The sequence below is a fragment of the Staurois parvus genome, unplaced genomic scaffold, assembly GCF_062004578.1.
Source record: "Staurois parvus isolate SC_StPar_1 unplaced genomic scaffold, SC_StPar_1.0 ptg000025l, whole genome shotgun sequence".
NCBI classification, from domain to species: Eukaryota; Metazoa; Chordata; class Amphibia; order Anura; family Ranidae; genus Staurois; species Staurois parvus.
In genome coordinates this window covers 25,427,139-25,454,262 of record NW_028317821.1, presented here as the reverse complement: position 1 = coordinate 25,454,262, position 27,124 = coordinate 25,427,139, and positions in this window count along the sequence as shown.

Sequence of the window (27,124 nt, the reverse complement as noted above, 5' to 3'; positions counted from 1 at the left end):
CGATTCCCGCACCTGCGACCATCCACAGCTGCATCATGTTTCTCTTACGAGACGCGCGGGGGTGCAATTCATTCTGAATAGCACCCCTATGCAACTCATCACACAGTGTGATCTCGGGTGTGGGATTTACACAATTGTTTTTGTTAAAAGGTGCATGCACCTTTTTTTTGCAGTTCACGTGGCACAACAGCCTATTCAAATGAATGGGCTGCCATGCCCGGGCAAATGTGGGCAGCACTGTCCCCACTAGTTTGAACCAGGAGTAATGGAGCCTGGGATGCAGCAAACACTTGATGGGGTTAACTTTTCTTCTATTCAAAGCGGAAAAAAAATTAGTTGAAAGTTAACTTCATTATACTGTAGTTTAATCATTTCCTGATCTTTCCAACCAATGCTCAAATCTCTTACCACTCTTGTAAATATCAGACCATTTTTGGCCACCCTTTCTGTACTTTACATACAAACAGAGCAAAAACACTGCACGAGAATGTAAAAATCCATTAGGCCAACAGTATGATACTTCAGCTGGGGACAGTATATTTGAGTGGGGATTGGCCCACCATTATCAAAATAGGTACTACCGAACATTAATCTGGAACTCCATTCTCTGAACAAGAATTGACTATTTTTAATCCTTATGCTGCTAACATTAGTAAATAGATATGAAAGTATATCATAATTACTTGTTATAAACTTTTTTTTTACATTTCTTCAGTTACTTTCTGGTTTTCATGCCTAAACAAAATATGTCATACATTTTAGGAGTCTTCAAGAAGGGAGGAGGGTTTTTCTCAGCTAAGCACATCTTCCTGCTTGCATGCCTTAGCTAAGGGCAGATGGATTCTAGGAAGTAAATGCTACATGAATCATCTGCCCTTACTTAAGATGGCCACAGCCAGAAATGCTAGGGGGTGGCTTTTAAAATGTTTACTAAGCAAAATAAAGCATTGAGACATGGATGGATGAGGGAGTTTTCTATTAATATTAAAAAGTTAATCAAATGGCGTTTTTGATTTGTGGTGCTCAGATGCAGTGTAGTTCCGTTTTAAAGAACTAGACTTTTTCCAAAGGAAAAAATATTTTAAACTTTTATATAAACTTGCTCTTTAAATTTTCTAGACCAGATATGTATATCATTCAGAAGGTCATGTTAAATATATGAAAATAGCCGATGTTTATCTTATCCCAGTTTGATATAGTTCAGTGAAGCTAATAGAGTTTCAAGGGAACACTGAGGGTCATTGGTTAACCTTGGTGAGCCTTATCAGGCTCCATTTTATAGCTTCACTGTTTTTATCTAACTTATCAGTCTTTAAACTCACAACAATTTTTCGCCATTTGTTCAACCTATGCCTTTATATCAATGGAATAAATTAAATAAAATTGCTTTGGTACAATACAAAGCCTTGAGTATTATAGTTTCACATATGTACAGTATATCACAAAACAATGCAGCCCAATTCTATTTATAATTAGACGCAAATAGTTCTAGGACCAGTGTTATGCTCATGAATACTAGACAGGATCAGACACCCAGGCTAGAGCAGGCTTGTTGGAGCACCAGAGGATCCTCCAGTGAACCCCAATTATGTGGCCTAAAAATGACATGAAAAGCACTTAGTGGGAGATGTCATTGCCAGTCTGTTATTTTCATTCACTTTGCCTGCCTGCCTCTCTGCACCTCTCTCCCCTCAGGACTTCAGCCATGTCATTCCCATCAACGAGGACTGTGAACAGCAACTTCAGCAAGTGATACATGATTGACAGATGCTGCCTAGCTGTAGCTTCACACTCCCTCTTGAAAGATTTTTTTTGGCCACATGGTCACTAATGTTAGACTAGGATGCAAGTGAAAATTAGCTGAGAGCTCCACCTGCTGGCTGAAGATGTCATTTACAATCATAGGCACAAGGGAAGGATGTACAGCATGAGACAAGGAGCATAGAGGGCCATCTGCTGGCTGCAATCAACTGAGCTGGCCAGAACCACCTCTTGAGGGAGTGTATTCCACATTTTCACAGCTCTTACTGTGAAGAAACCTTTCTGTGTTTTGAGATTAAATTTCTTTTCCTCCAGACATAAAGCGTGTCCCCTTGTCCTCTGTGATGACTGCAGGGTGAATAATTCTACACCGAGTTCACTATATGAACCACTGATGTATTTATACATGTTAATCATATCCCCCTTAATCTCCTCTACTCAAGAGAGAATAAATTCAGTTCCTCTAATCTTTCCTCATAGCTGAGCTCCTCCATGCCTCTTATCAGTTTGGTTGCCCTTCTCTGTACTTTCTCCAGTTCCCCAATGTTCTTTTTGTGAATTGGTGCCCAAAATTGAACTGCATATTCCAGATGAGGTTTTACTAATGATTTGTACAGGGGTAAAATGATATCTCTCTCTCTGGAGTCTATACCTCTTTTAATACAAGAGAGGATTTTGCTCTCTTAGTATTTAGTAGTTGAACTACCATTTGCAATATTGCAAGTTCACGACTAAAATTAATTTTTGTAAATGTTGTAGTCAGGCCAAGGATTAACATTATGTATTATACAATGTATGTAACATACTATGTCAGTTGTAAAATGAGGTAGCTCTGGTGATTGTTTTATTATGAGTACTGTAGTATAGCTAGTGTTACAATATATGATCTTCTTTAGTTAGTTGATAAATAAGCCTTATCTAACTGATTTACGGACTAAAAATTAACTACATCTTTGGACTCTCTGTGAATTAGACCATTTATTTTGGGGTCACTCATTTCCCTGACACAGAGCGTTCTGGGAAGGCCACATGGTCACTAAGATTAAACTGCGATTCATGTTATAATGGGCTGAAAGCTCCAGCAGCTGACCAAATAATTCATATAGAGTCATAGACACAAATGAAAGACTGTACAGCATGTGACAAGTAGCATAGAGTTCCACCTGCTGACTGCAAATGAATTGAACTACCATCTGTAATAATGCATGTTCCCATGGCTAAAATTATTTTTTTCTAAATGTTGTAGTCAAGCCAAGGATGAACAATATGTACTATGCAATGCATGTAATATGCTACATCAGTTTCATGAGGTAGCAACGATGATTGCTTTTCTATGAGTACTGTAGTATAGCTAGTGTTGCATGTTTTTGCTTTAACCTATTTTATTACGTTCTTTTGCAAGGTATTACAAACTCAAATATGAAATGTATAAAAGTTTAGTGGAAATCATAAGATTTGAACATGTTAGAATTTGCAACAGAATCATTCCTGAGTCTGTCTCCAGGCCAATGGATGCCAACCATGACATAGCACAGTCAAGCCAACCCAGAAGCACTGCCCCATTTCTGATGCCATCCACAAGGCAATGGTCACCAAGTAAGTTGTAACACAGTAATGCATTTGAGCAGCAGCGGACCATTCCTGATGTCATCCCCAGGTCAATAGTTGCCAAGCAAGATATAACACAGACACATCCTCCAGCAGCAACAGTTGGCAATGTGAAGCATTTTTTTGAGATAGGCATATCAATTTTTACTTAATTTAGCCCAAACATTAGTATGGTTTTAAGGCATACATAGTTATGTTATTTTTTTTTTTCTTTTTAACTAGATGGCTGATCCCCAGAACCAAATGCCATCACCAAATCAACAGGCAGCAAGAAGTTCGTAACACAGAGAAAAGTCTTTCATGATCAAAGAGTGTTGAGGCCTATTCTGAGGTAAATACCAACATTTCCAGAAACTTTATACGACACTTATATAAATATATTTTCATAGACATTTGAATGAATGCATATTACATGTTGTTAATAGGTTGTGCTCACGTTTCTTTTAAAAGAAGGTAATCCACAAGTGAGAAAAGTGAGGAAGAGAACCATAAGAAAAAATGTAAAACCGGTTCAGAAATGAGGTCACAGGCTTCCAAAACAAGAACTAGCTGAAGCTGGATCAGCTCCTGGTACTGTAAGTAAAAACAATCGGCAATGACAATTGACAGTGTTTGTCTGTCAGTGACCAGGTGACCAAATAGGCATGTTTAGAGAAAACTAAAGGTGGTGACAAAGTGAGACAAGAGAGTGTGACCCATTCTGAATGTAACGAACCTACTTCAAGTTCAAATGCACCCCCAACAACTCTGTAAACTGTTGTAGACATGCTTTTTCAAGTAATGTGATATCCTTGTCTCTCATGTCTTCCACACCTACCAAGTCTGTAATTTCATGCCAAGATGCGTTTACCACATGTAGCCCCAATCAGAGGCACGCTCTGGACTAAAGCTGCAACGACTGTTCTGTCACTGACAGTGTCGCACAATGCAGCTCTGAAGTCATTTGGCGTTCTGGAAATCTCATCCTGTTCCAACTGAATCTGCCTCACTGATGGCCACCTGAGGGCTAGGGCTTTTCTTGTAGTTTACAGAATCTGCTGTTGCACCTCTATTTTGGCTTTCTACATCTGCAGAATCATTTCCAAGGCATTTGTGGCATCAGATCCTTTGTCTAGTACAACTACTAAATTATAGTTTATGAAATCAAACCATATCCAGCCATCATCAGTTGCTACCATTGTGTTACCTTACCAAGGGCAGGTCTACTTTCACCCTGAGCATGTTGCTTGCACAATTTAAAACAAATTGGCTTGTTTTTCGTGTTGAAACACAATCATTTTTTTGCCCAACTTGTATGGCTTTTAGTAAAGGCATGTGACGTTGAATTATTACTGACTAGAAAGTTGAAAAAGTATATATGTCAGGGAACATAACTTATGTACGCAACATAAGGCCATGGTAAATGCATATCAGCCTGCTGAAAACAATGTAGATGTTAAAACTCTACTTAATGTAACTGGAAAATAAGCAAAAAGAGAAAGTGCTTTAAAACTGTGATCATTCTGTGTACTGCCAAACCAGGCCTGGCTTACAGAAGGAAGAATAAAGCTGCTCATGATTTACGTAACCCTGATATAAATCATGGTAATTTTATTGTTTTGCTTCTTAGCAAATATGTTAGAAGTTTGCACAAGCATATAGAAGAGGTTGGGGGCCTGAGTAGTAAAATAACATTAGTAGCACAGAACCTCAACAGTTTAAAAATATATAGTCTGGCAACAGTGTAAGCAAAACTTCAGTCAACCACATGAAACAACATGTGGTGCTATGCTCACATTCTTAATTTGGTGATTACTAATGCCACACAGTATGCCACTCCTGTGAAATCATTCTTTAAAGCCCTAGAAAAAAACAGCTGTCTTCTTCTCATCATCCTACAAATACTTTTTTGTTTGAACAGAACAGGTCTGCTCTCAGGGGCAAAGAAATTAAAAGCTCTCTAGACTTAGGAAAATGGGTGATACTAGATGGTATTACAAGCCACAACCACTGCATACCATACTGTATATGGTTCCATTGTAAACGTATCAAAGAAATGGTATATTGTTCTACTGTTCTGCCTGGCATACATTGAGGAATCCCCTAGATTTGACAATAAAGCTGCGATTGAGGCTAAAAACTTGCTTCGTGCTTGGCCCTCATGTGAAACCTTGCTTATTTATTCTTGGTCATGCAAATCTTGGATATTGCTAGGCCACTTTCAGAGTATCTGCAAATGCACAGACTAGATATTTTACAGGCATGACAAATTGTGGAGGTTACCAAATGCAAGTTAAAATAAACTTAACAGTACTGATAGAATAATTTTTACTAAACACTTTCCTTTGTAGAGCATCTGCTATTGCTGCAGGTGAAAGCCATTTACTTCAGAAAACCTCACTAAGAAATGAAGAATGACCTAAGAATTGTAACAGGGTGAACCCCTTTATATCCCGCTTACATGGTCTCCATATCTGGTGTTCTATGTAGCCACTGATCAGGTGACAATTCTTCTAAAAGAAAAATTCTCAAAAAATTAAACTTTGATCTGGGATATGTCCAATTTGATCTCAAATGGTTTAGTAAAACCAAACAATTTGACATACCATCAGAAGCTTTGCAGACTGTAGTCAAGTTGCCTGAACTTTTTATTGTTCAAATTAAGGTAAAATGTCTCAGTTTCAAAACAAATTATGTTATAAATATACCATGGCCTTCTTTAAATCCCATTGGTGATTTCGCTTGAGAATGAAGACCTCACTGATGGAATACAGGCAGCACAGTGGCTAAGTGGTAAATGCTTTGCCTAGCAGCACTAGGATCATCAGTTCGAAACACTGCCTGCATGGAGTTTGCATGTTCTCGCTGTACCTGTATAAGTTTTCTCTAGGTACTCCGGTTTCCTCCCACACTCCAAAGACATGCTGGTAGGTAAATTGGCCCTAGTATACTGTATGTGTGAATGTGAGTTAGGGACCTTAAAGGGGTCCTTGAGGGCAGAGACTGATGTGAATGTACAAAATACTGTACAAAATACTGTATGTCAAGTGCTGTGTAAAATTGATGGTGCTATATAAGTAACTGTACAAAAATTATTATTACTATTATTATTATTATACAGGATATATATAGCGTCAACAGTTTGCTCAGTGCTTTACAATATACAGGGAGACAATACAGCAACAATACAGTTCAATACAAGAGGGTTAGGAGGGCCCTGCTCCTTGGAGCTTACAATATAAGAGGTATAAATCTATATATTATTATTATACAGGATTTATATAGCGCCAACAGTTTGCTCAGTGCTTTACAATATAACGGGAGACAATACAGCAACAATACAGTTCAATACAAGAGGGATAGGAGGGCCCTGCTCCTTGGAGCTTACAATCTAAGAGGGAGGGGCTAGTGGTACAAAAAGGTAATAACTGTGGGGGATGGACTGATTGGAAGAATAGAAGATTCCATTATTAGCTGAGGGTAGGGTAGGCTTCCCTAAAGAGATAGGTTTTCAGAGATCGCCTAAAAGTAAGCAGAGTAGGCGATAGTCTGATAATTGGGGTAGAGAGTTCCAGAGGATGGGGGAAGCTCTGGAGAAGTCCTGGAGATGAGCATGGGAGGAGGAGACAAGGGAGCTAGAGAGTAGGAGGTCTTGCGAGGAGCGGAGAGTACGATTTGGGTGATATTTGGAGACAAGATTGGTGATGTAATTTGGGGCAGAGTTATAAATGGCTTTATACGTTATTGTTAATGTTTTGAAGTTTATCCGTTGGGCAATGGGAAGCCAGTGGAGGGATTGGCAGAGAGGGGTGGCAGATACAGAACGGTTAGTAAGGTGGATGAGTCTGGCAGCAGCATTCATAATAGATTGAAGTGGGGATAGCCTGTAATGAGGTAGGCCAATGAGGAGGGAGTTACAATAGTCAAGGCGAGAGATAACAAGGGAGTGAATAAGTTGCTTAGTGGTATGTAATGATATGGTAGTGTTATGCTTTAAATGATATGTAAAGCATACAGTATGTGAACTAACTTGATGCTATGGGATTTAGTATGACAGTGACTTACAGTAAACCTAAAATAAATCGTACAGAGACTGTACAATCAGATTGCATAGTGTATTGCCATCTTCACACAAGTATATAGGAGGGAGTGGATGGAGACACTCAGTTGTCATGCCCCATTTTCACTTGTCACGCATAGCTCAGGCCATTCACTTGAACAGGCTGTTATACATGAAAGCAATTGCCCCAGAAATGCTCCAGAACTTTTTTTGGACTGGAGCACAGTGTGTTACTGAATTTTTTGGCATGTTTGACAAAGCGTGCATTTTCTGTGCAGATTGCCATGCATTCAGAAACACACAGCTGTGAATGGAGCCTCTTTGTTCTGTGTTAAAGCACCAACTTGAGTTTCAGGCCATATTCACACCGAGAGTAGAAGGAGCACATGTTTTTTAGCTAATTTTTTCAGTGACACACATAGGGCAGCCCGTTGATTCCAATGGGCTGTGCTACACGTGGCAGAGTAGCTCATGGGACATTTTGGCGTAATGCGAGTTGCACATTTTTTACTACGTGTTTTGCTGCATTTGTCCCCCAATTTTTATGTGGAAAAATGTTTGCTTGTTTCTTTGTTTGGTGTGCCATTAACAATTAATGACACCGAAAGCACAACTAGTTAATTTTATCTGTGTAAATGTGGCCATACACTATACATTCTGATTGTACAATCTCTGATTTACCAAAACTATATAATAGGGAGGACACATAATCTATCCAATTACTCTATATCCAATAAAGCAGGCCCTTGCATTACATCAGGGGTGTCCCATGGGCTGCATGAGGCCGGAGCCCCGTCTGAAGTGACTCTGGGGTAGCCAGGCAAATGCATGTGGGAAGAGATCCCAGGGATTCTGTGAAAACATAGTTGATGGGTGAAGGGTGTGTACTAATGAGGTCACTGCAGGATGTGTGTGCTAATGAGATCAGCTGGTAATCTGCTTCTGGGGTCCTACTGGCTCCTCTGTCCACATTCCAGGAATTGAAAAAGCTTATTAAGAAATATACCAATGGCTAAAGTAAGGCCTTGCTCTCCAGATCAAGGAAACTTTGAATATTTTTGCAACTGAGGTACGTTAATAGTATATTGGTGCGTAGGGCAGCTGGATTTTATGTAAAAAAAATAGAAAAGGGAAAAAATAGAAAAATAGTCTTTTAGGTAATAATGTTGGTGTAAATGATCTGGTTCCTGGGCAGGTGGCTTCTACACTCCAGAGGATCTCCACAGTTTCCTTGGCTTGTAGTGTAATGTAACAAGAGCTGAAACTGAACCGCCACACTACAGAGAGGTCCAGATACAACTTTATTCCATTAAAGGTCAGGGGTACAATTCAAAAAGTAGCCAAGGCGTTTTGGGAGTCTAAGTGCCCCCGTCATCAGGGCTTGACGGGCAACAAAATTAACAAACCAGAAGTTAACTGGACCTAAATGGTATTTTTTCCAGTATGAATTAAAAGCACAGGCCCAATCAGCAGCTTGTTTGAACTGTCAGGATTAAAGTCAGAAATTGTGTAATGTAGGGTTACCTCTCTATTATATATTCTATATAACCATAATTTTACATACTGTTTTTATGGTGTATGTGTGTTTACTTATTTTGTACTTCATTCATTCATGTAGGGAGGCCAAATATCTGGTGGCCTCCTTACTTTAAAAGGGGATTCCAGATTCTGATGTCCTCCCTGTCCCACACAAACCCCCACATCCACTGAGCCAGGGATGTGAGAATGGATCTCTTATCCTCATCAATATCAGAACAAGGTGTCTTGCCAGTGGAGGCCCCAATGGCAAGGTATGCTCCTCATATTGAGGGTCTGCAGCCCAGTATGATTTGAGGAGGGGGCAGACAGTCGCTACTCCTCTCTTTCCTGGCCAGCCAAGCTGCATGCCTTGATAAAGGTCTAATATGGACTCTATGCCTTTTTTTTTTTTCTTTGTGGGGTCCCCCTTAGAAATTTACACCAGATCTTTATTCAGGCATGCAGCCTTGGTGGGCAGGAAAGGAGGGGGTAGTGAATATGCAACCCCCCTTCTTCTGAACCTTACGAGGTCACAGGCTCTACAGGAAACAAAGCAAAACAAACGCAACAGTGTTCGGTCTCTCTCAAAATCCATATCAGATCTTTATCCTAGATAGGGGTCTAGTATGGATTTTAACTGAGGACCCCACGCAAAAAAAAACCTCATACTAGACCCATATACTAAATAACGTTAAAAGCAATTCCACACAAAAAGAATGCAGTGGAATTCCCCCAAAATCAATGCATCACCCTTATCTGGGCATGCAGTCTGATTGGCCAGGAAAGGCACTTCAGCTGACCAAATATAATCATGACCATGTTTGGTCAATGATGTCAGTTGGGTGCAATTTGAAACAAACTGGGTAGTTAGAAGATGTAATTTAGTGGTGGTACTAATGACACCGCTAAATGAATTACTTAAGAGGCGAGTGGAGGGCATCAGCATACATAATTTTTTTTAGTGAATGAGTAGAGGTACTATGTACTTTATACTCATTCACATGGTGGGGGCAGAATCTGGGGCCCCTAATTATTAAAGGGGATGCCAGATGCTGATAAGCTCCCCTTTCCTAAGACCCCCACAACAACTGGCCAGGGTCAAGGGGAAAAGGCCTTTGTCCTCATCAACATGGAGACAAGATGCTTTGCCAGAAAGGGTCCCTACTAGCAAAGTACCCATCATGTTGAAGGCATGTGACCTAATAAGGTTCAAGACGGGGGGCTCATGAATTTCCTGCATTTCCAGGCCAGCCAATCTGCATGCTCGAATTAAGGCTCTGGTATGGATCTTTCAGTGGAACCTCACACTTTTCTTGTGTGTGAAAATCCCCCTTAAAAACCATACCAAATTTGAAGGGCCTGGTATGTATTTTGGGAGCAATTCTTTGCAATTTTTTACATTCTTGTTGTAGGATGTGCTACAGCAAAAGTGACATGTACAATGAAATAAATTATTTGAAACATTAAACACACAGACCCCTCCAAGCATTCCCCAAAATACACAGCAGATTCCTGAAGGGGTCTGTGTGCTGTAGCCGGCAATTAAATGTAATTTGCCAGCAACTTTAGGCCTCATGCACACTGGACATTTTTGCAGCTGCTGTTTTTGGCTTCTGGCATTTTTTTCTACAGCTAATAAACTCCACAGCATGTTATCCTATGTGTCCATGCACACATAGGTTTTAACCAGCGTTTTTTTGCAGGGGAGTATTCTGGCTGGAAAAAAACCCCAGAACTAGTGGGTTTCAAGAGGAGTTTTTTAGGTGTAAGATCGTTCTAACACTGGTAAATGCGGTAAAATGAGGCAAACCAGCGTTTTTGAGCATTTTTTTTAGTTAACTGCTAATGCAAAAACTGTAAAAAAAAAGGCAGAAAACTCAAGTTTTTAACATAACTTTGTACAGCAAATGCTACCGGAGTTTTTAAACACTTAAAAACTTTTTTCCTTTGTAAATTACAGTGCTGCTAAAGGTTTTTCTGTACATCACAGAGATGCACCCCTTCGCAGACAGGATTAGGGCACCACAGACATGTTATTTAGGAATTGGGCCTTTTTAATGTTTCATCTTAAGCATTTAAAGAAAATCACTGCTCTTAGCTAAATGGATTTTAAAGTTTTCTGAACAACGCTGGAACTGAACCCAGGGCAGTTCCCTAATCTTCACAAACTAAGCTTTTAAGAACATTTTTTTCATGCCATCCAAATGTGAAGTTTAGTCAAATCCAGTGGAAATCTATTCACTGATGAAAGGACATAATTTCAGATACAGTACATGAAAAGAGCATGTTGCATAACCTAAAAGAACAACATATTGCAACAAAATGTTTCTAAGCAGTGGTGAAACACAATATTATCCTCTGATCTGTTTGATTTTGCATAGCTAGAAACAAACACAGCAGGTGAGCATCACCATGAGACAATTGCTCTGTTTATTCATACAAGCATGCAGGCAGCTTTTTAAGTGGACAATGAATTTATTTACACAATATGAAAATAAATGCATCCAGGACAGGATTAGAATTCTAAAATTAGAAGGTCACACAACAAACAAAGAATCATTAACAAGATCCATATTTTATTTTATAAAGATCACAAAATGTCCCAAAGGAACCAGAAAATTTATTAGAATGCTTTATTGACTCTTGTCGCATAAGTACTGGCAGTGGAGCAATGCTGGCTATACACAGCAAAACTATAAATTTATTCTAGTATTATCAAATTGATGCTATTCAGACAGATACTGAAACTTGCTTACATGCTTTCCAGTGTTTATATACTTATGAATATATATGTATGAATACAGGGCTTTTTTTCAGTGGGAATATGGGGGAACGCAGGTCCGGCATCTGCAGCACTGAATGTACGGTATGTGATGGCAAGAGGTGCTGGGGTGTACTGGAGGGTATTGATGCTTGCTGCTCGGGGATCTATTGTTGCTGGAGGGGATCAATTTTTGAGAGGGGGGTCTATTGTTGCTAGTGGGGGATCTGGGGAGGTCTTATGTTTCTGGGGGGGGTCATTTGTTGCTGGAAGAGATCTACTGTTGAGAAAGGGGTCTATTATTGCTGGCTGCTGGAGGATTTAGAGATCTGTTGTTGCTGCCGAGGGTCTATTGTTGCTGGTGGTGGTGGTGGTTGGGGGGGTTATTTTGTTGGTGGCTGCAGGGGATCTATTTTAATGCTTTTCTTGTTATCATTAACAAATTCCAAATTAATTAGCACCGCAATACTATACTATGCTGGTTCTGTATTCTCTAAACAGGGCAGTACTGGGAGGTGGGTAGGAGGTGTAACCAAGGGACGGTGCTTGGAGGTGGGTAGGGGGTGGAGACAAGGGGTAGAAGGGGGGAGTTCCTGCACCTATGCCCTGTGTGAATATATTGTATAGCACCCCGTAGGGAGCTAAACTTGGCTAGTTACGTTTTTAGATTCACAGCAGCTTGGTCCCTTTAGAACATAAAAGCGGACCTTTCCTCCCTTTCACTAAAAATCACATCAGCTCTTCATGCTGATATGAAATCACCTTAAATTCAATAGTTAAAAATATTTTTTCTTTAACTTACAATTGCTGTTTTTCCACTTCCTGGTTGCGTGAGGCACTGGTGATGTAACCCTGGCCTTACAGCTGCATCCTGTAAAGTTCCTGTCACATGTTCCAGGGGGCAGTCTCAAAGTTCTAAGCAGAGTTCCTGGAAGTAAAGGGAGATGGATTCATGTGCCCTTAGTTAAAATGTCCACTGTGAAAGGAAAAGAAAAACAAAGCAAAGGATAAAAAGCCTGCAATAATCTACTGTAGAATTATCTGTTTTTATATTGATATTGCTAAACATTTACAAATGTGTTTTGTTGTAATGTTTATAATGAGATTATGTAAAGTTCCTTTTTTAGTGCTACTCCAGCTACATGTTTACACAGTATGGTGGGGCCTGTCTAGCTGTTAGGAGCATTGTCAGCTATTGAGAGAGACAGAGAGAGGTGATAAGAAGAAAAAGGAAAGGAAGGACAGCAGGACAGAATCCATTTTCTGGAGAAGCAGGTACAGTGTGTCCAGAAAAAGCCAAGCTGCTGATTGTCTGTAGCAGGGTGAGTTCCCCTCTCAAGTTGGGAAAGTGCTGGTATATCTTTAAACTGTATTCCTGTTAACCAGATCTGTGGGATAAACCAGCAGTATTATAGACTGGGAAGATGTCAGAAGGGAATAGTCCTCAGCACAGTTTTTTGGAGTTGTAGTGAAGAAAAGCAGAGTTAATGTTGCCTGCAGAAGATAGTGCTCCATTTGAACCTGCTTCTAAAGTGAGTGATCAGCTCTTCAGTGCCATTTGTTCTCAGTTCCTATGTGTACAAGAAGAGAGTAGATTATTGTATTGCTTGTGCCACCATTCACAATTGAGCATTTTGTGCCTAGGCCTGCACATCACAACATTCAGGACACAGGACAACATTCAGTTATAAGAATCCCATTCTTTTCAATACAGGTCGTTCACATCTGTATGATCAATTGCTTGAAGCTTGATGCTAAGCTGAAAAGAGTACATTTGCTTTTTTTGGAGCTGCATTGCATGATTTTGGCTCCGTAGATTTGAAAGAAAAACCCTGTAAACATGCAACACAACTACTGTATTTTCATGCATTTTTGCACGTGTTTTTATACCTGAACAACAGTTCTCCTTTGTTCTCCTCTCCTCCCATCCAGGAGTTTGCATACACATGCACAAATGCAAAATGTGCCTATATAAATGTTCACATAAACACTTACGAACCGTGGTGGGTCCCAGCCCTGCAGTTTGTCTCTGAAGTACAGTTCAACATTGCATCAGAGCAGTATAGCCGAGCAGCGCAGCACACTACAGCTGTTCAGCACAGTGGTGACACAGATCACCAGCTCGGATCACATCCTCCATCCTTGCTCAAGGTCAGTCACTGCTTGGTCCATTCACAGACATCATTATTCACCAGGTTGACAGGTTGACAAGAGACAACCCTGTGCACCTCTGCAGTAGCCAGGAGTTTGGAGGACGCTGGTACCTGAGAGACCGTGACATCCAAAGGTGGGAGGGTGGATGCCCACCTTACCCTTTAATACTATACTCACAGACACTACATGCAGACACCTTTACACTCTTTAAACATCTTGTCTATTCTATTCACTTTGCTTGTTGCCATTGCACAGTAATACCTTTGGGCCCCTTCATTGCTAACTGAAGACCACGGACACCCTTACCTCAAGGACTCCTCAAGTCAATGGATTCAGCCTGCAGATTGTATCATTGGTTAACCATTTTTTTTTTAACTGTTCATTTTTATTGATCGTTTACAAGGTTACAATAATAAGCAGTGGTTTTGTAATAGCATATTACTGTTTTTGTGACATTTGAAGACATTAGATTGGAAATATATTTAACAATTACAAACAGACAATATAGGTAATGTTTCTTCAATGGTCATTACTAGAGATGAGCGAATTTCTCAAAAATTCGATTCGGCTGATTCGGCGAATTCCAGTATGAAATTCGATTCGATGCGAATTAATTCGTTACGAAGTTAACTTATTAAAAGGGTTTCTAGGCTTCAGAGAGCCTTTAAATTAGTGCAGAACACTGTACCTTTAATTTAAATGCCCTTGGAGATGAGGAAGGAGAAGGAGAAGGAGAAGGATGAGAAGAAGGAGAAGGAGAAGGATGAGAAGAAGGAGAAGGAGAAGGATGAGAAGAAGGAGTAGGAGAAGGATGAGAAGAAGGAGAAGGAGAAGGATGAGAAGAAGGAGAAGGATGAGAAGAAGGAGAAGGAGAAGGAGAAGGATGAGAAGATGGAGAAGGATGAGAAGAAGGAGAAGGATGAGAAGAAGGAGAAGGAGAAGGATGAGAAGAAGGAGAAGGATGAGAAGAAGGAGAAGGAGAAGGATGAGAAGAAGGAGAAGGATGAGAAGAAGGAGAAGGATGAGAAGAAGGAGAAGGATGAGAAGAAGGATGAGAAGAAGGAGAAGGATGAGAAGAAGGATGAGAAGAAGGAGAAGGATGAGAAGAAGGAGAAGGAGAAGGATGAGAAGAAGGAGAAGGATGAGAAGAAGGAGAAGGATGAGAAGAAGGAGAAGGATGAGAAGAAGGAGAAGGATGAGAAGAAGGAGAAGGAGAAGGATGAGAAGAAGGAGAAGGATGAGAAGAAGGAGAAGGATGAGAAGAAGGAGAAGGATGAGAAGAAAGAGAAGGAGAAGGAGAAGGATGAGAAGAAAGAGAAGGAGAAGGATGAGAAGATGGAGAAGGAGAAGGATGAGAAGAAGGAGAAGGAGAAGGATGAGAAGAAGGAGAAGGATGAGAAGAAGGAGAAGGATGAGAAGAAGGATGAGAAGAAGGAGAAGGATGAGAAGAAGGACAGTTCTGTGACAGTTTCTGTCTATTTCTGACAGTTCTGGGACATTCACTCCATACAGCGGTTTCAACCTCTGTATGGAGGGAATGTCATAGAACTGTCAGAAATAGACTATTTCTGACAGTTCTGGGACATTCACTCCATACAGCGGTTGAAACATTGTATCTATTTGTTTCCATAAATGGATCCATTTATGGAAACAAATAGATACAATGTTTCAACCGCTGTATGGAGTGAGTGTCCCAGAACTGTCAGAAATAGTCTATTTCTGACAGTTCTATGACATTCCCTCCATACAGCGGTTTCAACCGCTGTATGGAGTGAATGTCCCAGAACTGTCAGAAATAGTCTATTTCTGACAGTTCTATGACATTCCCTCCATACAGCGGTTTCAACCGCTGTATGGAGTGAATGTCCCAGAACTGTCATAAATAGTCTATTTCTGACAGTTCTGGGACATTCACTCCATACAGCGGTTTCAACTGCTGTATGGAGGGAATGTCATAGAACTGTCAGAAATAGACTATTTCTAACAGTTCTGGGACACTCACTCCATACAGCGGTTGAAACATTGTATCTATTTGTTTCCATAAATGGATCCATTTATGGAAACAAATAGATACAATGTTTCAACCGCTGTATGGAGTGAGTGTCCCAGAACTGTCAGAAATAGTCTATTTCTGACAGTTCTATGACATTCCCTCCATACAGCGGTTTCAACCGCTGTATGGAGTGAATGTCCCAGAACTGTCATAAATAGTCTATTTCTGACAGTTATGGGACATTCACTCCATACAGCGGTTTCAACCGCTGTATGGAGGGAATGTCATAGAACTGTCAGGAATAGACTATTTCTAACAGTTCTGGGACACTCACTCCATACAGCGGTTGAAACATTGTATCTATTTGTTTCCATAAATGGATCCATTTATGGAAACAAATAGATACAATGTTTCAACCGCTGTATGGAGTGAGTGTCCCAGAACTGTCATAAATGGTCTATTTCTGACAGTTCTATGACATTCCCTCCATACAGCGGTTTCAACCGCTGTATGGAGTGAATGTCCCAGAACTGTCATAAATAGTCTATTTCTGACAGTTATGGGACATTCACTCCATACAGCGGTTGAAACATTGTATCTATTTTTTTCCATAAATGACATTCTGCAGATACACTTAGAGGAGCGCTGCAGATACACTTTTTGCCGGCTTGGAATTATTCTTATTTTCATCCTACTTCTTCTTCTTCTTCATCCTCATCCTCTTCTTCTTCTTATGAGAATGAGGATGAAGATGAAGAAGAAGTAGGATGAAAATAAGATTAATTCCAAGCTGGCAAAAAGTGTATCTGCAGCGCTCCTCTAAGTGTATTTGCAGAATGTCATTTATGGAAACAAATAGATACAATGTTTCAACCGCTGTATGGAAGGAATGTCCCAGAACTGTCAGAAATAGTCTATTTCTGACAGTTCTGGGACATTCACTCCATACAGCGGTTTCCGGCAAAAAGTGTATGTGCAGAGTTCCTCTATTCTGCAGATACACTTAGAGGAGCTCTGCAGATACACTTAGAGGAGCTCTGCACATACACTTTTTGCCGGCTTGGAATTATTCTTATTTTCATCCTACTTCTTCTTCTTCTTCTTCATCCTCATCCTCATCTTCTTTTTCTGAGGATGAGGATGAGGATGAAGAAGAAGAAGAAGTAGGATGAAAATAAGATTAATTCCAAGCCGGCAAAAAGTGTATGTGCAGAGCTCCTCTAAGTGTATCTGCAGAGCTCCTCTAAGTGTATCTGCAGAATAGAGGAACTCTGCACATACACTTTTTGCCGGCTTGGAATTATTCTTATTTTCATCCTACTTCTTCTTCTTCTTCTTCATCCTCATCCTCTTCTTCTTCTTCTGAGGATGAAGAAGAAGAAGAAGAAGAAGTAGGATGAAAATAAGAATAATTCCAAGCCGGCAAAAAGTGTATGTGCAGAGTTCCTCTATTTCTGACAGTTCTCTGACAGCTTCTTCACATGTACAGCGGTTGAAACATCTGTATCCTAAATGGAAACTAATAGATACAATGTTTCAACCGCTAAACATGTGTTCCTTCTGTCAGAGAACTGTCAGAAATAGCGGAGCTCACTGCAGGGACACTTTTGCCGGCTGATCGGGAAATATTCGATTCGCGCACCCGAAGTAGGAAAAATTTCGGATTCGACGCGAATCGAATATTTCCTGAAATTCGACTCGAATTCCGGTTCGCCTGGTTCGATTCGCTCATCTCTAGTCATTACTATCATCAATACATTTGTCTAGTATTCCAATAGTGTTGTTCAAGATTTTCAGTAGTTGGTTAACTCTTTTTTATCGGCTAGTGCAGCAACTGTTTATCTGAAAGGGGAACTCTTACCTAGATTTTATGTTTTGTGTTTGTCACTTCCTTTTTGTCTGTGCCAGCAGGGCTTAGACGTTACCAGGGGCGGACTGACAACTCATGGAGGCCCCCGGGCAATAGGGAATCATGGGTCCCCTGTGTCCTTGCTCAAACTCAAAACAGCCTATGAAAAAGGTACCAGGGGCATCTCATGGGGCCCCCTACTAACCCCAGGCCCTCGAGCAGTGCCCGAGTTTCCAAATGGTCAGTCCGCCCCTGGAAGTAACTGACTGACTAAAAGTCCTTTCTTGCTCCTAGGATCATAGGTCTACCTAGGGTCTGTTGGCCCTACAGTCAGGTCCAATTTATGAAATACCCACAGTTTACATTTTTTTGCTTCCTGCTGACTTAATAATCTTTAGTAAAATATTATGTTACAAAACTATTCCCTTGGGTGTCTTTTGCACTTGTGCTCTCAGTAATTTTATTCAACCAGGTGTGTCAGAGGGGCCGAGATTGTTCTTGGAGTTGAAGTAGAGAACAGAGAACCCAAAATCATCAAGTGGCTTTTTCGGGGGTGGCGCTACACTGTTTTCAGTTGTATTTATATGTGACTGGGCCAAAAAGCAATAACAGTGCTGTATTTATGATTATACTGTATATTTGCATCTACCATAGTTACTAACTTCCTGTGGGTTCATATAAAGAGACAGTACATAATATTGCTAAAGTGTATTTGCAAGTATATAGGACTATGAAAATGGACTAATGCATTGCTAGTCAAGGACTGGAAGGGTCTCGAAGTGTAAACAGTCACCAATAAAAGATTGCTAAGTACATGTTCCTGATATCTATGGAAGACCATAATTTATTCCTGGATGACTTCTCCCCAGCCATCTGTTCTGTACTTGTGATCTTAAAGCAGAGCTCCACCCAAAAGGGGAAGTTCCGCTTTAAGACTGTCCCTTGCTCTCCAATAAAGATTGGCACCTTTGGGGAGCTGGGGGGGGGGATCAAGTACCCGAATTTGACAGGTACCCGCTCCCACTTCCGCTGCGATCACCTAAGGCGATTGGAAGTGGAAGTTGTCCTCCCCCCTCCCTCCCATAGTCTTCTGGGACACGTGACAGGTCCCAGAAGACTACGGGCCATTCACAAAGCACAGCGCTTCTTGCGCATGTGCAGTGGGCACCCGGCTGTGAAGCCGCAAGCTGTCACAGCTGGATACCCACACTGAAGATGCCGGCACCAGGAAGAGAAAACAGCCAGTGAAACCAGCGGTGTTGAGGACACTGCTGGAACGAGGGACAGGTAAGTGTCTATATTTTAAAAGTCAGCAACTACAGTTTTTGTAGCTGATGACTTTTTTTTTTTTCAGGTGGAACTCCACTTTAAAGAAGACCAGTTGATCTCCAGGGTCCTATTGCATTTTGACACAGCGGTAAGCTGTGTAAGCCAACTTCACCTACACAGCATCAGCAGGGTGGGTTACATCCCAGATGGTGTTTCAGCTTATATATTAAGAGAACTGCGTTCCAAAATGCCCTTTAAGGATAGAGGCAGTTAGAGAAGTTCATAACTTGGTGTCTAGCCTAAAATCTTCCAAGGCATCTTATACTCTGCTCTAGTAGAAACACACACTACACCTGTGGTTTACAAAGTGCCAAAGTGTGCCATCTTTCTGGCTGTGTATATTTACACATCTTTTTTGTATCTATTCTTCACTGGTAATTGTGTCAAAGGAGAGACTGATTTTACAATGTTAACTAGTTTTAGTTAGGCTTACATCTCCTTAATCATTCACAATGCTATTATAATTTTTAAGGTACATTGTCTTTGACTGTTGCATGTATTTACCATTGTTACTGTCCGTGGTGTCTGCATTGGGTTGTCTAGTCTCCAATTGGTTCTCTCTTAAGCCAGTCATCCATGAATCGAGATTTGGCTGGTCCAGCAGGGAGCAGCCAATTTTCGATCCATGTATATGCAGGCTGGTTTACACAAGTCAATCTATCAATTGACTTGTGTACAACCAGCCTGTTGGAAAAGTTTCTTTCATTAGTGTCTTGCAAACTCCCCTCCCCGGGTTTGAGCAACATAGGCAGTGTTGTTAGTCCAGAAGACAACGGGCAGGACTATATGTGGTAAGGTACTGACTGACAAACTATAGGTTTGTGAATTAGCAATGGCAATGCTGATAGCCATCATGAGAGTGACAATGTTGCTCTCTATTCAGGAGCAGTCCAGCATTTCTACCACCTCTTTGTAGGAAGCTGCAATAGGTAGATTTCACTTGCAGGATCAACAGGTTTTTTTGGGACCTTCCCTCTGTAGCTGCTGCAGATGAGCTTAAGGAGGGATATGTTGCACACTAATCCATTGATATTAGGAGTGCACTTGTAATTAGGCAGGATGGGGGGTAGCCTACTGAGTTTTTGTGAACAGGCCGTTTATGGCCTACAGGTATGAATTCACGAAGAAGCACTTTTTTAAAAGCTGAAGAGTGGATTGTAAGATACTTGAGATTCTGCAGTGCATGGGATGTTTGTGGAACTAATCCTTTAACTGTTTGAGGTGTTCCATGTCTCATACCCATTGATTAAAATTCATTTGTGTTGATCTAGAAATTACTTTACTTTTTCTGCTAAGCTGGCATAATGTTCAGATTTTTTGTAGCTGGACAAAACCTTTCAACATTATTTCATTAAAAAATAGCTACCTGATCAATTTTGCCTGATTCATACATGGTCCTGACATTCTAGCATCATAAACTCTACCTTTCCATGAAGCCAAGCGTGTTATTTGATCAATCCTAATTCCAGTATGCGTCTTGTTCTGTTATTGTCTAGTTTATCATGTGTAGGTTTGAACCTAAATATCTAAGCCTGTTGATGGCAGTGTCAACTAAGGGCATAGGCTTCCTCTTCAGAATGCACTTATTTGATGATTCACTGGATTATTTGCCTGCAGTAGAACATATATGGCATTTAATGTAGTTAGTCCTTTGAAATTCAACTCCTCAGAATTTGACAGTACTGACCCTTTTAATGAGGTTGTTTATTGGATATTCACATCTAACCATTATATTTAAAAGCTGATCAACAACCAAGATTCGCAAGTTGGTTTTGCTTCCTACCATGCTAGGGTATTTAAAGATAAACATGATATTTAGAGAAATACCTTCAAGAGATATTACAAAAATATAGCTCAGTGAACATGTAATCCCTGCTGAGAAGTATCAGTGGATACTGATTAACCTATGAGTATGTACCATATGTGCAGTGGAGCTTGGTAGGAACCAGGGGTGGACTGACCATTCGAGCACTCGGGCACTGCCCGAGGACCTGGGGTCAGTAGGGGGCCCCATGAAATGTCCCTGGTACCTATAGGCTTTTTTGAGTGTGGGCAAGGACACAGGGGCCCCATGATGCCCTATTGCCCGGGGGCCCCATGAGTTTATAGTCCGCCCCTGGTAGGAACTCACAGCATTTGGAGGAAACACATCTAAACACAGAGGACGTGAAAACTTCATGAAGATCAGGTTGATATGGTGAAATTTGAAACTGTAATCACTAAGCCCCCAGAATGCACAACAAACTAATTAATTTACACATTAAAAAAAAGAAAACATTTCAAAAAGTTGCACTTAAACACTAAAATGCAGTGAAAGACATTTGGATTTTTTTAACCACATGGAAGTAAAAACGTTTACACTTCTTAAGCATGCTAATATATTCAGGCATTGAAATGATCAGCAATGGTTGTCTACAGGAAAAATGTCCATACTTTTACTGATATCACCTATTGCATTCCATAATTCTCCAATACTAGCTTTGGTATTAGATAGCAAAAATATCTAGTTGTAATATACAGTAATGGCAATCAATCGCACATTAAACAATTAGAGCACCTCTTAATAAACACATTTAGGAGCAACTAAAATAACTTAGATATTTCAATAGCTTGGATTTCTATTTGCATTATTAATTTCAAAAATGAATTTGTTCAAAGTATGTAATATGCTATTATTGCTTTAAAAGAGAATACAAGGTAGTTACTTGCAGACCCTTAACCACTTGCCCTCCAGGGGATTTACCCCCCTTCATGACCAGGCCAATTTTTGCGATACGGCGTTGTGTTAAATTAACTGACAATTGCGCGGTCATGCAACACTGCACCCAAATTAAGTTTTTGTCCCTTTTTCCCCACAAATGAAGCTTTCTTTTGGTGGTATTTGATTGCCTCTGCATTTTTTATATTTTGCGCTATCAACAATTTTGAAAAAAAAACCCATTTTTTGCTTTTTTGCTATAAAGCATATCCAGTAAAAAAAATGTAAAAATCAAATTTTGTCATAAATTTGGGCCAAAATGTATTCTGCTACATGTCTGCTAAAAAAATCCCAATATGCGTAAATTAATTGGTTTTTCCTGAAAGTTATAGCGTCTACAAACGGCTGTATATATACTGCAATTTTTCTTTTTATACTAGCAATGGCGGCGATCAGCTACTTATAGCTGGACTGTAGGATTGCGGTGGACATTCTGACATTGGGGGGTAACTGACTAACTGTCACTGACATCCCCAGTGACACTAATACAGTGATCAGTGCTAATACAAAGCACTGATACTGTACTAATGACACTGGGAAGGAAGAGGTTAACATTTGGGGTGATCAAATGGTTAACTGTGTGCTGTGTGTGTTTTACTGTGTAAGCACGCTGCTTTGTTGCTTTGTATTGCTCTGCTATGCAAAGCAATACAAAGCAGGATGCTGGAGCTGACAGGGGAGAGATCTGTATTGTTTATGTATAGACCTCTCCCCCGTCAGTGTTCCTCAGCGATTGTCGAGTGTCGGTGGGGAATCTCCGCCCGGGACTCGGTTATCGACAGCTGTAGCCACCAATGGTGATGTGGGTAGGGTGGAAATACAAAATCACGTATATGCAGTATCTCACAGAAGTGAGTACACCCCTCACATTTTTGTAAATATTTTATTATATCTTTTCATGTGACAACACTGAAGAAATTACACTTTGCTGCAATGCAAAGTAGTGAGTGTACAGCTTGTATAGCAGTGTACATTTTCTGGCCCCTCAAAATAACATAACGCACAGCCATTAATGTCTTAATCGCTGGCAATAAAAGTGAGTACAACCCTAAGTCAAAATGTCCAAATTGGGCCCAAAGTCTCAATATTTTGTGTGGCCACCATTATTTTCCAGCACTGCCCTAACCCCCTTGGGCATGGAGTTCACCAGAGCTTCACAGGTTGCTACTGGAGTCCTCTTCCACTCCTGCATGATGACATCATGGAGCTGGTGGATGTTAGAGACCTTTCATTCCTCCACCTTCTGTTTGAGGATGCCCCACAGATACTCAATAGGGTTTAGGTTTGGAGACATGCTTGGCCAGTCCATCACCTTTACCCTCAGCTTATTTAGCAAGACAGTGGTCGTCTTGGAGGTGTGTTTGATGTCATTATTATGTTGGAATACTGCCCTGCGGCCCAGTCTCCAAAGGGAGGGGATCATGCTCTGCTTCAGTATGTCACAGTACATGTTGGCATTCATGGTTCTCTCAATGAACTGTAGCTCCCCAGTGCCGGCAGCACTCATGCAGCCCCAGACCATGACACTCCCACCACCATGCTTGACTGTAGGCAAGACACACTTGTCTTTGTACTCCTCACCTGGTTGCCGCCACACACACTTGACACCATCTGAACCAAATCAGTTTATCTTGGTCTCATCAGACCACAGGACATGGTTCTAGTAATCCATGTCCTTAGTCTGCTTGTCTTCAGCAAACTGTTTGCGGGCTTTCTTGTGCATCATCTTTAGAAGAGGCTTCCTCCTGGGATGACATGCAGACCAACGTGATGCGGTGTGCGGCGTATGGTCTGAGCACTGACAGGCTGACCTCCCACCCCTTTGACCTCTGCAGCTCTGCTGGCAGCACTCATACGTCTATTTCCCAAAGACAACCTCTGGATATGATGCTGAGCACATGCACTGAACTTCTTTGGTCAACCATGACTAGGCCTGTTCTGAGTGGAACCTGTCCTGTTAAACCGCTGTATGGTCTTGGCCACCATGCTGTAGCTCAGTTTCAGGGTCTTGGTAATGTTCTTATAGCCTAGGCCAGGGGTGGGCAACTGTGGCCCTCCAGCTGTTGTAGAACTACAAGTTCCATGAGGCATTGCAAAACTGACAGTTACAAGCATGACTCCCAAAGGCAGAGGCAAGATGGGGCTTGTAGTTCACCAACAGCTGGAGGGCCACAGTTGCCCACCCCTGGCCTAGGCCATCTTTATGTAGAGCAGCAATTCTTTTTTTCAGATCCTCAGAGAGTTCTTTGCCATGAGGTGCCATGTTGAACTTCCAGTGACTAGTATGAGAGAGTGAGAGCGATAACACCAAATTTAACACACCTGCTCCCCATTCACACATGAGACATTGTAACACTAACGAGTCACATGACACCGGGGAGGGAAAATGGCTAATTGGGCCCAATTTGGACATTTTCACTTAGGGGTGTACTCACTTTTGTTGACAGCGGTTTAGACATTAATGGCTGTGTGTTGAGTTATTTTGAGGGGACAGCAAATTTACACTGTTATACAAGCTGTACACTCACTACTTTACAATGTAGCAAAGTGTCATTTCTTCAGTGTTGTCACATGAAAATATATAATAAAATATTTACAAAAATGTGAGGGGTGTACTCACTTCTGTGATATACTGTATACATGATTTTGCGCAGCCCTGTCACCCTGTAGCAGTAGTTCTGCTATAGGGCGGTCAGGAAGAAGTTAAACAAATACATACTATCTTGCTTATTATAGGAAATATTTTATTGTGATGTACAACTCCAAAAAAGTTGTCCCTGAACAACATGCACATCTCTCCAGTATCAATACAAAGTAAATCTCAAATTCACAAAAGATCATCCACAGCTGTTAGATTTTATCAGTAGGGCCTCTTCTAGAATGACTTCCTCCTAGTCATGGAATGAATTACTCTCTAGTATATGTGGGGGCTGAAGAATTAGAATAGTACAGCTATAGTGAAGTTATATCAGTCACACCACAGAGGAAGGAAGGTCCATGTTTGCTTTCAGTCTGCTCTTAAATACAATGGTGAGAGCAAGCAAGCTTTTGTTTTTCCAAGACTTTGCTTTATGACCACACATTATTAAGAAAAATAGAAGAAGGCTTTTTCAGAAATGAAACAGGCTAGTAAACAATTTTATACAAAGGGAAGTATGACAGATGCTACACTCCCTAATAGCTTTTAAAATGAGTAACACAAACGGCACAGCATCCTTTTTGCCTTGTGAGCATCACATTGATTAAGTGAAAAGCACATTCGACTTTTAACACTTGAATCCTATGTCTAATTCTCACTAGAGACACGTCTGTTGATTTACTAAAGACATATAGGCTGTGCATTTTGAAATGAAAGTTTCATCTTGCAAGGGAATTTGCCCCAGAGCGCAGTGATTGTGGTGAATTTTCACTTTGCAAAGAATACCCAATCACAGCATTTTGCTTGAGCATGATTGGATCATGGAAGTCGGTAGAGCTTCACTTCATTTACTAAACACGTGGGAAATTTCCCTTGCAAAGTACAACTTTCCTTGCAAAGTGAGCACCAATCAGCCTTTAGCAAATCAACTCCCACTATCTGAATAGAAAGTTGTTTGTTTTCCTTGTGTTTGTGAAATTTTTGTACGGGCACTGTGGCCTATTTCCACAACACAAAAATATACTGGCAAATTAAATGGTCTTAAAATCTCTGGTCTATCTGTATGAAGCTGGTCATGACTTTTGACTGTCAGCTCCTTTAGGGGTTTGGACTAATGAACTCCAATGTTCCTTCATTTCAAATTTCTGTGCGGCAGACATTTTTTTTTTATTAATGCAAGAAGTAAAACTTTAAAAATCCTGCTTCCTTCTTTTTTGGAATACTTTCCTCTCAGTTTTGGTCCAACATATTGTAGGTACCTGACATCACTTATAAAGTGAAAAAAATATATCTTTTGTTACCTCAGTGTGACTATATAAGGAATGATGATTGTATAGAGCTGCTGCTAGCATCAAAAATTGTGTTCCCACAATATTAACATAAATAAACAAATAAACTTAATGCTGCACTGCTAATGTAAAGTATAAACACCAAATCATCAGACAATTGGATATGAAAACATCAAATATACATAAAAAATGCATAAATCATATACATAAAACACAATGCCCATAGAAACAAGTCCGTGTGAATTTGAATTAGAACGGTTAATCGTGGATATAACTTTACATCAACTTCCTTCACAACTCCATAGGATTTCTCATGTACTCATATAATCAACACCATCTCATGGAGTGCTGCAAAACATGCAAATTGTGCCACCTCAGTGCTCACAAAACTCTTATCTTAAAGCAGAGTTCCACTCCGCTTATTTGCCTCCTCCACTGCCATATTTGGCACCTTTTGGGGGGGATCGGGTACCTGGTTTTGACACCCAAATCTACCGACGACACCCAAATCTACCTCTCCACCCCTCTCCTCACCCCCACTATCTCCGCCCGCATCACTCACCTTCTAAACGACATCTCAGACTGGATGTCGCTACATTTCCTCAAGCTCAACCTCTCCAAAACCGAGCTCCTCGTCTTTCCCCCTGCCAACACCCCCCCCCCCCCATCCTATCCATCATCACCAACAACTCCACTATCATTCCCGCCCCGCAAGCCAAAGTCCTTGGCGTCATTCTTGACTCGAACCTCTCCTTCCAACCTCATGTCAAATCACTTACAAACACATGCAGGCTCCACCTCCGCAACATTGCCAAGATATGTACCTTCCTCACCCCTGACACCACCAAACTTCTAGTACACTCCCTCATCATCTCACGCCTTGACTACTGCAATTCTCTTCTCACCTGCCTACCCAAGTGCAGGCTCTCCCCGCTCCAGACCATCCTGAACTCAGCGGTTAGACTCATCCACCTCACCACCCGCTCCGCCTCTGCCACCCCCCTCTGCCTCTCCCTCCACTGGCTCCCGATTGCCCAATGCATCAAATTTAAACTTCTAACCCTGACCTACAAAGCCATTCAAAACACTGCCCCTGACTACCTCACCAACCTGATCCCCAAGTACCGCCCTACCCGTACCCTTTGCTCCTCAGACCTCCTTCTGTCCTGCTCCCTGGTCTCCTCCTCCCATGCACGACTGCAAGACTTCTCCAGGTCCTCCCCCATCCTCTGGAACTCACTGCCCCAATCCATCAGACTGTCGCCTTCCCTCCTCACATTCAGGCGCTCCCTCAAAACCCATCTCTTCAGGGAAGCCTACCCCACCCTCACCTAACGGCCATTCTCCCTCATTCCTCCCACCACTTCATCCCCCTCAGCCACTTCCTACTGTACCATTACCCCCTCCTTCCTAGATTGTAATCTCGA